The sequence below is a fragment of the Leptonychotes weddellii genome, chromosome 10 (genome assembly GCF_054177405.1).
Source record: "Leptonychotes weddellii isolate Sample4059 chromosome 10, ASM5417740v2, whole genome shotgun sequence".
Taxonomy (NCBI): domain Eukaryota; kingdom Metazoa; phylum Chordata; class Mammalia; order Carnivora; family Phocidae; genus Leptonychotes; species Leptonychotes weddellii.
This window is the reverse complement of record NC_138378.1, coordinates 22,042,677-22,056,933: the sequence shown is the minus strand read 5'-3', so window position 1 is coordinate 22,056,933 and position 14,257 is coordinate 22,042,677. Positions and strand designations below refer to the sequence as shown.

The 14,257-nt window shown below is 42.8% G+C and overlaps 1 protein-coding gene across 12 annotated transcripts in view; it reads left to right on the top strand.

Moving 5' to 3' along the window:
- The window catches only part of RALY (RALY heterogeneous nuclear ribonucleoprotein), an 80,038-nt gene that overhangs the window by 37,267 nt on the left and 28,514 nt on the right, over positions 1-14,257 (top strand). The gene's annotated exons all lie outside the window — the stretch shown is intronic.

Sequence of the window (14,257 nt, the reverse complement as noted above, 5' to 3'; positions counted from 1 at the left end):
TTGTTGTAACAGGTTTAGCAATCTGGTTTCTAAACCCCCATAAGATTCAAAGCAGCATATCAAAAAGGGAGGAGGAACTGCTATATTAACAGCAGCAAGAGGTGAGAGCTGAGAGCTAACAGTAAGGGAAGGATGAAAGAAGAATGGTAAGAAAGAGAAGTTAAAATGAGTATGGAGGCCATTCAGTTTAGGGGCAGACATTTGTGTGCTTCAGTGAAGTGAAGTTGGTAATTTTGAAGGTAGTTCTAGGTTCCTCTTGAGACCGGGGGTATCAGAAAACGCTAAATTATTTATAATGTCTACTATATTATCAGATGCTATACTGAATGCTCTACATAAGTTGATTTCATTTTCGTAGCAGCTTGGGAGGTAGGTGGTGATATTCTCATTTTAGAAATTACTGAGGCTTCGAGAGAGACAAACAGGCAGTGATTGGAAGAGCTAAGCTTAGAACCCAGAAGAATCCAGCTCTAGACAACCGAGTTTTTTCTATTATCCTATATTGGCTCTTTCTTATAGATAAAGACCTGAAACCCTGGTCATTCTCAGCCTCTTGAGCCACTGGTTTCCCCCTGCCTTCTTTTTATTCATTCTCCTGTATAAAACTTTATTTATTTTTTAAAGATTTTATTTATTTATTTGACAGAGACATAGCGAGAGCGGGAACACAAGCAGGGGGAGTGAGAGAGGGAGAAGCAGGCTTCCTGCAGAGCAGGGAGCCCGATGCGTGGCTCGATCCTAGGACCCTGGGATCATGACCTGAGCCAAAGGCAGACGCTTAACCAACTGAGCCACCCAGGTGCCCCTATAAAACTTTATTTTTTAAGACATTCATTCAGTGAGTATTATTGTCAACCATGTGCCAGGCACAGCTTTGAAATATAGCAGTGAAGAAGATAGTTTTCTCTTTTGTAGTTTAGATTCTAGTGGAGGAAAACAGATAAACAAATGAATATGTATGAAGAAAAATAAAGCAGCAGGGTAAGGGAACAGAGCGGGACATTGCAATGAAAAAAGGCCTCTGTGAGAAAATAGATCTGTGCAGAAATATGCAGGATCTGAAGTAGTGAGCTCTGTGTGTATCTTGGGGAATAACATTCCAGGCATAGAGTTCAGCAATTTCAGAGACCCTGAAACCGTTGCATGCTTATTGTGTTCGAGGAGCAAAAGGAACCCAGGTGGCTGGAAGTGGAGTGAGCAAGAGGGAGTGTGGAGTATGGAGAAGTCATAAGGGTAGACAGGGACCCAGATAATGCAGGGCTTTATTCTGAGTGAAACAGGAAGCTGTTAAATTGTTGTGAGTAGAGGAGTGATATAATCTGACATCCAGTTAAAAAAGAAAAAAAAATCCCTGTGCCTGATTGCACCAGTTAAGACCTCCAGCACAATGTTGAATAGAATTGGTGAGAGCAGACACTCTTACCTTGTTCCCAATTTTAGGAAGAAAGTGTTCAGTCTTTTACTATAAAGTATGGTATTAGCTATAGAGTTTTCTGTAGATGACTTTTATCAGGCTAAGTAAGTTCCCTTCTATTCCTAATTTACTGAGAGGTTTTACTATGGATGGATGTTGGGTTTTGTAGATTTATGTTTTTTGTTCTTTATTCTACTAATATGGCACTACATTGATTTTTGGATATCAAACCAACCTTGTACTCCAGAGTAGATCCCACTTGGTCAGAGTGTATGATCCTTTTTAAATGGCATGGGATTTGCATTGCTATTTTGGTGAATATTTTTGCATCTATGTTCATGAGGAATATTGTTTTTTGTTGTTGTTGTTTGTTTTTTTTTGTGATGTCTTTGATTTTGGTATCATAGTAATAATAACTGGCCTCATAGATTGAATTGGAGAGTGTTTCCCCCTCCTCTGTTTTCTGGAAGAGTTTGTGAAGGGTAGGTATTACTTCCTTTTTGATTGTGTGATACAATTTATCAGGGAGGCCAGTGTGGGCCTGGGCTTTTCTCTTTTGGAAGATTTTTAATTATTAATTTAATTTTTGTTTCTTGGGTTTTTTTTTTTTTTTTTTTTTTTGCTTGTTGTAGGTCTACTCAGATTTTCTGTTTCTTTCTGAGTCATGTTTGATAATTTGGGCCTTTCTTGAAATGTTTTCATTTCATCTAAATTGACTAGTTTCTAGGTTTAAAGTCGTTCATGGGGGTGCCTGGTGGCTCAGATGGTTAAGTGTTGGCCTTTGGCTCAGGTCATGATCTCCAGATCCTGGGATTGAGCCCTGCATCTGGCTCCTGGCTCAGCAGGGAGTCTGCTTCTCCCTTTCCCTCTTCCTAACCCCCTGCTTGTGTTCTATCTCTCTTTCAACTGAATAAATACAATCTTAAATACATACATACGTACATACATACATATAAATATAAAAATAAAATAAAAGTTGCTCATAGTATTCCCTTATAATCCCTTTAACTTCTGTAAGATCAGTAGTGGTATCCCCTTTTTAATTCCTGGTTTTGGCAATTTGTATTTTCTCTCTTTTTTTCTTGGTCAGTCTTACTTAATGTTTGCCAATTTTGTTGATCTTTTCAAAGAACCAACTTTTGGTTCTGTTGTTTTTCTGTTCCACTGATTTCTTTCTGTAATCTTTATTATTTCCTAACTTCAGCTTTCTTAGGGGCTGGTTTGCTCTTCTTTTTCTAATTTCTTAAGACTTAGGGTTTTTTGTTTTGTTTTGTTTTTTAAGGTGCTTTGCAGCCCAAACAAGTGGTCTTCAGTATGTAGAGCTTCTGAGAGGGTTTATCTCAGAAACAATGGGGTGCACAAGTTGTCTACATTGTATGTGTTACCACTGGGAGGGAGGGGGCTAGGGCGAGACCCCTAGTGCTGGGCAGCCTCAGTCCTGCCCGTCCCACGTCAGGATTTGGGTCAGGCCTGAACTTCATGTAGGAGGAGGGCAGGTGACACACAGAAAGCCAGAGCTCCCCCGGCTTCTAAGGAGATTTTGCTGATACACGGAGTTGGCGGAGATAGCTGCGCGCCTCGCAGACTTCAGAGACTTCAAGATGGCTTTCGAGACCTTGCAGAATACCTCTATTGCCAGTTAATGACTGAGATTCTAAGCAGAAATTTAATTCTACTAAAGAAATAAGGCTTAAATGCAGATCCCTTAGGTAACATTGAGGTGGAAGAGCTCTGAGCAATGCCTGGGCTTGTTGGTTACTTATTTGTGGTCTTTAGTTCCCTCATCTGTAAACAAAGAATAACAACTTCTGCCATCGAATTGTGTCAGGCACATGTCAACTAAGTGCTGTATAAAACTGTTAAATACTGTACAAATGTAAGGGACTATTCATGTTAGTAATTCTGGCAATAGGGACCAGGGACAGAGTCTGAGAAGGTCCAGGGGCAGTAGCAGTGCATTATTATCCTTCAAGGTGTGGGATGAAGGTCTGACCAAAGTGGACTTTGTAGCTTAGTAAGGCACAGGAGGTTCCTTGTCTGCCAGTGTAATAATCAGATGGCTCCTAGAGAATTATGTGGAGAAAATCTGAGGGAGGCCGCCAGAGCAACTCCTATAAGAAGCAGCTGTCCCTGTTCTTTCCCCACATTCTATTACTCTGGTTCCAGAAACAGCCGGCTTTCTTGAGGGTTGCTGTCACAGGAAAGCAATAAGGTCCAGCTCACTTGGCGGGGAAGGAATACTATGTAAAGGGCTCTGGGCTATATTGGGCCTGTGTCTCCCTCCTTCCTTCTCTAGTTTTCATTAAAACTAAAAAGGATCTTTCTGTCCCACTGGGGCAGCAGCCAGACAGCAGAGGGACTGACAGGTCCTATAGGTCAGATCAGCTAGAGGGCAGTTCTAAGGATGTGGCAGAGAGGCAGGGTCCTGAGCCTAAGAATAAGGCCAAGAGATCAAAAATCCAAGCTGGGAAACTGGGAAACAAGAGATCAGGAAACCAAGGTCTATAAGCAACTTGGTGTTAGAACCCTGAGATGAGTAGGGCATGAATTGAGGGGATTTACAATTTAATGGGGCAGATACAGAAGAATAACAAAACTATCCTACAAAAGACCCATGTTAACACCAAAGCAGAAATTGCTTCTTTTGCACTGTCATTTTGTATTGTCTGAATCTTCACTGCCCCCCTTCTCTCAGTGCCTCCCCCTTCTCTCAGTGCCTCCCCCTCCCCCATCTTCCCAATTAGGATAATATGTCAAGAGTTACTGCACTAAGTGCAGAGGGCAGGAGACAGAAGTTACCTACGGTATACACCTTTCTTGTGTACCTCTGAGCTGTAGTTTCCTCATCTGCAAAATGGGGAACAAAAATGCCTGTATGGTTATTGGGATGCTAATAGGAGATGATGAAAAACATGCCTGGGCTGGTTTGGTGTTCAGTCACTAGTGATTGAAATAAATTCTGATACCATGTGTTCAGTGTCAGATTATAATGGAAGGTGAATATCCTGACCCAGGCTCTTAACCCTGTTTTACTAACTCCATCTTGGGAAAGCATTTAATCTCTCAGGGCCTCAGTTTCTTCCACTCTAAAAAGAAGGAATGAGGTGGAAAGTTGACCTATAATTGCTGATGTCCCTTCTAGTTCCGTGCCTCTAAAGGCACATGGGTCTGTGGTTCAAAGGCATCAAAGTCAAGATGAAACAAAAAGTCGAGGGGGTCAAAGAATCCTCACTTTCAGTCCTGTTCAAGGGTACAGCAAGGACAGTTAGAAAGAGCCATTATCTGCAATGAGCAGGTGTTGGAAGTGTCTGGGAGTCTGCTTCAGGGGCAGTGACCTGCTTGTCACCCAGCATTTGGAAAAGAAATAGCAGAGCGAATCAGAATGGCCCAGAAGGTTGGAGACTGAGTAGATACCTAGTATGAGAGAGACCATGAGGCATAGGACGCAGTTTGTGCTTCATTACCTAACTCTATCGTGGTGTTCCCAGTCAAGCTATTTCTGTTTCTGTAGCCTTCATATCCCCATCTATAAAACGAATTAGGTGATGTATTCTCCAAGGGCTTCTTTAGGGCTCTCTAAAATTTCATTGTTCACTTTCTTCTGGGTCTCTGTGGTGTTGAGGATTTCATTTATATGTGAAGCCTTAACAAGCCAAGCTTTGTCTAGCCCTAGAGTATTTAGAATGCTCTTTGAAAGCACTGTTTCAGGCCACTAAGAATCAGAAATTTTCAAGTTGAGGAATGCCTTGGTCCACCTGGTCTAACCCCTCATTTAACATTGGGAGGTAATGCAGGAGAGTAGAAAGACTATAGGCTTTGACAGCAGACTTTGAATTCAAATTCCTACCAGTACCAGCTTAATCTTACAGAGCCATAGTATCATCATCTGAAAATGATGACAGAGTGACAATAGAGTAGGAGGCACAAGAGAATTACCTTTATTTGGAGGAGGAAAGAAAAAGCTGAGGACAGAGAGATAAAGTCACCTGCTCAGGGTTCAGCTCAGACCAGAACCTAGGTCTCTTGTGTCTCTGTCCAGAGTTTTCTTCTCTAGCGCCAAGGTCAGTTGTACTCATGTGTATGTTGTAGCAGAGATTAGAACTGAAAGCATGTCAGCTTTCTTAACATATTTGCCAACAGCCTTCTCAATTCCCCTGTGGCGTGTGTCAATAACACAGCCCGCACTTGTTTTAGAAACAAGCGCTCCATAAGCACTTCTCTTTGATTTGCTTTGGCTGGTACAGGATCCAGATGCTCTTAGAATAGCACATCAGACTCTCCAAATCAGCCCATTCCCATTCTGAGCAACTCGCAGCTCTGATCTGCTGCTGACTGGGGTTTGTCCCCAAGTCCTCCCTACCTGTCATGTGAATCACATTCAGTCGTCTTTTGCTATTTGCCCTTTCCCTCTTGATGGGAGTAACATTTATTGAGGTGTCTACTATGTGCCAAATACTGTGATATGTACTTTAAATTGATTATCTCCCTTAATCTTTATAATTCATTAAGTTATTAATAGCTCCAGAGGGAAAAGCTGAGGCTCAAGGAAGTACATGAATTTGCTTGAGGTCACATACTTAGTTTGTGAAAGAGCTGGGTTTAAACTCAGGTCCTCCTAACCCCATAGATCCTATAGTAAGTTCTTCCCTGAGTACCATACTGCCTCTCTGGCCTTAGCCTTCCCCGAAGGTAGACTATTCAGGAGTGCCCAGGAATAGGCATTTAGTGGCTTTAGCATAATGGGAATATCTTCCATGCCTTCAGTGCCATTTTCCCATGAGTTTCTTCTCTGCCTGCCTCACACCAGCTTCTCCAGGACCCAGGTGTGTGGCCCAGAGATCCAAGCACTAAGCAAGAGGCCAGATTTCCATCTCCAACATGGAACACTAAATCCCTCATAAAGAGTGTACTCTGAATCCCTCGTAAAGAGTGTACTTGTCATTTTCGGAATTGAATGAGGGGAATATTTCAAGCATTGAGGCTTCACAGAAGGTGATATTGGAGTTGGACTTCAAAGATGAGGTATTTAACAGTTGTGAAACAAGTATTTAGTAATTGTGAAGGGGAGTCTGCAGCTTCTAAGCAGTGAGACAACAAATCTGAAATGCAGGGAAGGAAGAGAGAGGGTCTATATATCTCAAGTTTGATAGGCCTCCTCCAGGGGACCTGGCAGAAGAGACGTACACATGAGAGATTTAGGAAGAAGATTGTTCTAATAGGTCGTCTGACCTGTACTTGCTTTTCAGTTACAAAGCACTTGACTTGCAGAGATCTTACTATGAGGAAACTGAAGGCACCTGCCTTTATGTGATAGAGCCAGTAGCTAGAATCCAAATCCTTAGTCTTGATAAGGCCAGTGAGACTGAGCCCTTCCTCAAAGGATTCTGTCCCTGGTCTTGGGTCCCACCCAGTCTTCAGTTGCAAAAGGGGCAGACCCTTAGTCTCTGCCCTTTCTGAGCCTTTTGCTATTTGTCCCCTTCCTCACCCGTTGCTACTCAACTGCTGGGGCTTCTTAATGAGACCCCCTTCTAATGATATATTTTTTAGGAATAGGGTAAGAGGATATATTTTTGGCTCTGCATTTTCCCCAGGATCATTTGCCATAAAATGATGGAATTTTAAGATGTCAGAGTGAGAAGAGACCTTAACTAACAGACATCAAGTTTACAGAGAAACCCTTTATAATTGTGAAATTGAGGCCCAGTAAGGGGCAATAAGTAATATGCCCAGAGTCACACAGTGGCAGGTCTCCTGACTTTCAGCCTGGTGCCCTTTCTACTACACTGAGCTTTATGTCCTTTCCTAAGTGACCACCTGTTGCACTTGACTAACATCCTGTGCCTGGATGTCAGGCTTCTTGTGCCTCCTTGCATCTGGTTCTTTTGAGATAGGCAGACCTATGGGAGTTTGTACTTTGTCAGGGCATAATTCTCATACATACGGTGAGCATGTGTCAAGTTTTGTTTGATTCATGAGTATGGAAACCAGAAAGAGAATAGCTGAGAAACTGGATTTCATGTTGTTAGTGGAAAAAAGGATTGCTGAAATTAGATTGGTAAATTAGATTCAAAATTGATTAATGTCCTAATGAAAATGTAAACCTTGGCCTTATCTCCTCTGCTTACAAGTGCACCATCTTCGTTTTCTACACATTAACCTCCAACTTTGCAGTTTTAGTTTTCAAAACATTTGGGCTCTAATGGTAAGTTAAACAAAATTCCATTCTCCGGAAGTATCAGATGAGCATCAGATGACTCTGAGATGTATATTAAAAAATGTTCTAACATGACTTTAAAAGGTCACCCAGTCATCTTTTTGCCTTATTTCTAAGTTTTGGATAATTTTCCTTAACCTACCACCACTGAAAATTATCAGAGCCTCTTGTATGTATTAAAGCTAGCTAGAGCTGTCCCAACCCAGGAAGGCACCTTTCTGCTCAGGGCACAGACTTTACTTCCTTGCTGAAGCTTCTGGTAGCAGTCATCAGTAAGATCCTGAGCTCTCTCCTACAATTCTACTCACTGGCTTGGAGCTTGGCCTTTGCTCTTCCTAGATTTGCTTCTTCCTCTGGCCAAGGAGGCTTTTTCCTTGCTTCTGGTTTCCCTCAGGGCCATCTTGGATGCAAAGAGGTTACATAGTTCCATCTGGAGGAAGTTAGTTTTGAGCACAGAGTTCTATTAGGGTGAAGTAAGTAACTGCTTTCATTATGTGGTTTTGTCTCTGAACATTATTGCTACCACCCAAGGCCAAATTTTAATCCTCTCTCACTGGGACTATTTTAATTGTCAATTAACTCCTCTCCCCACCTCCAGTCTTTGCTCCTGAAGTGTAACCTCCTTTCTCTCTCCATAGGTTTTAAAATACATTTCTTACTCCTATTACTTCCTGCTTCTAAAACCTCTAGTAGAATAAATCCAATCTCCTTAGGCTGTCATTCAGGGCTCTGCAAAGACTCTTTCCAGCTGCTTCTCTATCCCCTTCTTTCTCAGGCTCTTTGTTCCAAAGGAGTTCATACTCCTTTGTGGGTAGAAATATTAGGGAAGCCAGTTTGGACAGTATGAAGGAAGAACTGCCTGATGGAGTCTACCAAAGAAGGTTAGGAAGTGTTCTTAGTTGTGGTGCCATGTTAACACCCAATTTGATAAATATTTGTGGCAGGCACAGGGATATAGGTCTTTAGGGATATGGAGAAGGCAAACGCATGGTCAAGGCCTTTGGAGCCCATAGTTGATTAAAGATGACAGGCAGGTAAAATAAGTAGACTACAGTGACGATCACTATAATGGAAGCATATACTTGTGGAGATCTTACTGTGGAGTGCTTTGGGAAGAGGGAGGAGGGGGACACTAAGGGAGGCTTCACAGAAGGTGATACTGGAGTTGGACTTCAAAGATGAGGTATTTGACAGTTGTGAAAGAAGTATTTGGTAATTGTGAAGGGGAGTCTGCAGCTTCTAAGCAGTGAGACCATTGAGGACAAAGACACAGAAGCTTATGTGTATGTCTCAGAGAAGGGTATAAACAGTCCAGTGTAGCCAGAGTAGAGGATATCAGGAATGGAGTGTGGTTAGGGTTAAGGTTAACAGTAAGTTGGCTAAATTGTGTAAGGTCTGATATTCCAGGTTAAGGAAATACTGTGTGTGTGTTGTGTTTCATACATAGCATATGATAATTATCTTTGAATTAAGTGATATGTATTTGTCTATTTGTGTATGTGTGTAGCTGTGTGTTAGGGTGTGTGTATTACATTTGGAGATAATTTGTGAAGATCCACTGAGGCAAAGTGAATGTTAAAAATGGAACCAGAAGGACAGGTTAGACCTAAGCTTACTTGGGCTTGAACTTCTGAGATGTTCTCCAGTTCACAGGCCATATGTTAATCATTGCATGCTAGAATTGGAATGAACTTTCGAGACCAGTTCATCCATTCATCCATTCAGTTCTCTATTCAGCAAATGCCTGATACTACTCGTGGAGCTGGGATATGGTAGTGAACAAGTGAACAAAACAGACTGCCTTCATGGAACTTGGAGTGGGGGAGACAGAAACTGAGTAAATCATTAGTTATTCTATCATTTTGTATGTGTTATGAAGAAAGATAAGCAGGAGTAAAGGGTGAAAAAATGGCCGGGAACCCCTTTCTGAGGAAGATCATTTTCAGGTGATAGAAGAGCAAGTGAAAGTCCCCAAGGTAAGAGCATGTTTGTAGAAAAACTAGAAGGCAGACAGTATGGCTGGAGCAGCACCCTGAAGGGGAAAGAAGCAGGAGATCAGGTTGGAGAGGGAGCAGCTGAGGCTAGAACATAGAGGGCCCTGTGGTGCATTTGGCCCGTGAGAAAATGAGGCTGAGTAATCAATAGCCAGAGCCATACAGCAAGTTATCAGCAAGGCCAGGATTGCTACCACCCTGGTTCAGCTTCCCTGCCTTTGCCTCCCTGCTATCTTCTGGCTTTGACCCAAGATTAACTTGAATCTCATTTTATCCCTTCTCCCCTCCCTCACTCAGCTCTATTTCTCTCCTCTTGTGCCCGGGGCTCCTGTCACACCATTGTGGTGTTTCATTTCAGGCTACGTTTCTTTATCACATAATTAGCATTTCCCAGACCCACCTTTGCACACATGACCTGGTAATGGCTTGCTTCCTGGAAGGTCAAAGCTAGAGAGGTCCTTGGACACTCTTTTATTTCAACCCCCTGATATTAGAAACCCAGAGAAGGCAGGTGATTTGCCTAAGGCCACCTATCTAGTTAGTGGCAGAGCTTGATTTCCTTTGCCACCCAGTCTCTGGCTTTTTATTTTCTGCATGCTGCCTCCCTTTCCTAGTGTCCATCAAAAGGGAATCAAGTTGTGACCCATGTAGTTGGGAAGAGCAGCTAGCATTTAATGGCGCTCTGCTGTGTGCTCTTACCTTCGCTTTTTTATTTGGTCTTTGTCATGTGAATTTACTGTTCTGGCCAGTGTCTTTGAACTATCATGCTTTGCAAAGACAGCATGTTGCTAAATTCTGCATCCATGTTCATGATATCCCCACACTTGAATAAGCAGCCTGCTCTTATCCTCCAGTCTATATCCAGGCCTGTCTTTGAAGTCCAGCCCCAGTCTTATCTCCAGAGAAGCAATGTGGAAAGGGTATAGGGTTTGGAGTTGGCTATATCTGGATTTGAATCCCAGCTTTGGCACATACTGGGACAAAGTAATCTTGGATAAGTTACTTGACCCTTGAGAGCAATTTTCTTATCTATAAAATGGGGGATGTTAATACCTGCTTAATGGAGTCATTGGAAAGATTATTTATGGTTTTATATGTGTACACCTCAAGGATTCTATAAAGAGAAACTTACTCTTCCTCTATGGTTCATCCTGGATGCTCTCCCTTTTTTATAATTGTCTAATAGCTAACACTTAGGGGTTTTCTGTGTGCCAAGCACTGTGCTAAGTCCTTTTAAAAAAATAATTATGGCACATGAGTCTACAATTCTCTCAAAGTTAAAAAATTGTAGAAAGCATTAATTTCATTTTTTCCACTTGTGTTCCTTTTGTGTGTGTAGATAGATGTCAGGTTAGGATTCAGTGTGTACCTACGTTCTAGTGTTGCTGTTTTCTAGCTGTGTAAACTTAGATAAGACTTTTTTTTTTTTTTAAAGATTTTATTTATTCATTTGAGACACAGAGATAGAGCATGAGCAGGGGGAGAGGCAGAGGGAGAGGGAGAAGCAGGCTCCCCGCTGAGCCAGGAGCCTGATGTGGGGCTCGATCCCAGGACCCCAGGATCACGACCCGAGCCAAAGGCAGACGCCTAACCATCTGAGCCACCCAGGCGTCCCTTAGATAAGATTCTTGACCTCACTCTTAAATGTTTTTCCCACCAGAGCCTTAATATTTCCTCCTGTAACCATTTGGAAACCTGACGTGCTTACCTGCTCACTTTGGAAAATGTGTTGATGACTGAGCAGTAGTAATTGGGCTGGCCCTATATGACTTATGACTTGGAGAGGACCAGATGGGGAGGCAGAGAACTGGGTGCCTGGGAGCCATTAGATCAGGGATTGGCAACTCCTCTCAAATCAAATAAATCAAAAGATTTCTAGGGTAAGAGCCTTGGTATAATGTTGATGGTGACTCTGCTTGGATTATGTTCTGAGAATAAGGGGATTGCCAGCTCCATTGAATGAGAGGACCAGCAATGCCTAGCCACCCTTGCTTGTGCCTGGGCAAAAGACAGTGTGTTGGTGGCAAGTGTCCCAGCATGGCTGTGGCTGCCCACAGACCATTTCTGTCATTCATGACATCAGCCCCTGACCTTGTGTTAGCCCCCTGGAAAAGGCTGCTGTGGTTTGATAGAGCCCAGTCTCTGAAATCACATAGCTGTGAGTTAAAATCCCTGTCTGCCAATTACTAATTGTGTTTTTTAGTCTAATTCTTAGTTTACCTCTCAGAGCCTCAGTTTCCCTGTCTGTAAGATAGTGCTATTGATACAGTTTTGGGGTTGTTGTGAGGATTCAGAATACTTAGGTAAATAGGTGCCACCCAATACCTGATACTTACTGAGCAAACAGCAGGTTGATCTTTTGCGATTAGCTCTGTGAAGACCAGTATCTTTAGGAGGTGGCATTAAAGTCAGGGCTGCTCTGATTCTCTGACCACCTCCCCACCCCCCATGCCCCCCAGAAATGCCCTGGATTCCTCCTTTCCTTCCTCAAGTTCTGGCCCCAGAAATGTTGGGCAAGAAGGAGCCTCTCAGGCTAGTCTCTGTCTCCCCAGGTGGTATATCTGAGTAAGCAGAATTGTTACATAGCAGACATAGAAGACCAGGGCAGGTAGCTCAGGTGGCAGCTGATGAACAAAAAGGCTTCTCTCTGTTCCCAATAAATTGGTCCTTGGGGATCCTAGCTTTGAAATTCTAATTGACACAGGAAGGAAAAGATTCATTAGGCTCTGGACTCATTAAAACGCTCTGCGGCTCACCTACGATTTATTCTTGGCACTTCATCAGGAGGAATTAAGTAAACCAACGGGCTGGGAGGCTGCTGACAGCCTAGTCTGCTTGTGGAGTGGGGATGTTGGGCTTCGCATGTTATGGAGCACACAGTTGGCCTCTGAAGTTCCACACCCCTAGACTTAGCATGTGTCTAAGACTGGGTATGCTGTCGGTCCTGAAAGGACCTTTTGAGATGATTAATAGATAATAATAGCTCATTGATGGATCATCCAAAGAAGGACCGGGGCTTACCCAAGATCACCGAGCACAGTAGTGGTAGAGCTAGAATTAAGAGTCATTTAGGCTTCCCGACTTCCAGGCCAGGAGTCTTTCCCTGCAACTCCTGTGGATTTCCAGATGCAGTATTTCATTCATTCAAGTATTTAACTTTTAGGAGATATTTTTGACACATCTGTGTGCAGGATTCTGTGATAAACAAAACAGTCATGGGAGGAGAGGGAATACCTGACCCAGTATTAGATTAGAAAGACCTCCAAATCTGAGGGGTGAATAGGAATTAGCTCAGCAAAGAAGCCAATGAGGAGTGTTTAAGGCCGGGAGACCAGCACACACAAAGGCCCAAAGACTCTCCAGGAATGGAAAGTTGAGTCTTGCTAGAGTGGGGGAATTGAGGAAGAGAGGAGAAGTTGAGTCAAATCTATGAGGTTTAGGCCACTTTCTCTCTCTCTTTTTTTTTTAAAGATTTTATTTATTTATTCATGAGAGACAGAGAGAGAGAGAGGCAGAGGGAGAAGCAGGCTCCCAAGGAGCAGGGAGCCCGATGCGGGACTCGATCCCAGGACGCTGGGATCATGACCTGAGCCGAAGGCAGACGCTTACCATCTGAGCCACCCAGGCGCCCGTAGGCCACTTTCTCTTTGGTTATAAGAACCCTAGACTAGGCATCCTGGGTTCTGGATGTGTTTCTGCTACCAGTGTTGGTCATCATTCAGGTAACATTTACTTAACATCTTTTAGGTGTGCCACGCTGAGCATGGAGGTACGAAAATGCATAAGATGTATGTAGTTCCCTGCCTCAGAGATATGTCGGTTTAATGAGGCAAACAAACTAATGAACACTCCTATAATAAATTAAAGGAATTTATTATAATATATTACAATAATATAATATTATAATAAATCAAAGGAATTTATTCCTCTGCTGGAGGAAGTTGGAGTAGAGCTGAATGTTACTGTCATATTTTCTTTGGGCTTTGATTATCTCACCTGTCACCTGGTGATAACCACTGTTCTGTGTGGCTCATGAACTGATGGGAAGACAGCTTTGTAATAACTGGCATTTGTGTGGCATTTTGTGGGTTACAAAATACTTTTCCACCGTTAATTATCTTAACTATAGTCATCACTTAGGAAACTTCCTCCTGATTTGCAGATGAGGAAACTAAAATAGGTATTGAGGCTTGTTCATGGTTTCACAGCTTTTGTTTAACAAACGCTAGGATTATAAATCCAAGTACAGTAGATCCGAATGAACTTTTGAAAGTAGAAAGGTGGTAACCTTTCTATCCCCTACTTGTGTGGCACATTTCCCTCTTCCATCACTGGAAAGGCAAAGAACATCTCCAGTGTGAGAAAGGTAGACCTAAGTTGGTTGGGGAGAAAGAAGGGGAGCTTATTTCAGGTCTTTCCCAGATTGGGCTCTGAATTTTTTTTTTTTTTTTTTTTTTTTAAAGATTTTATTTATTTATTTGAGAGAGAGAGAATGAGAGAGAGCACATGAGAGGGGGGAGGGTCAGAGGGAGAAGCAGACTCCCCGCCGTGCAGGGAGCCCGATGCGGGACTCGATCCAGGGACTCCAGGATCATGACCTGAGCCGAAGGCAGTCGCTTAACCAACTGAGCCACC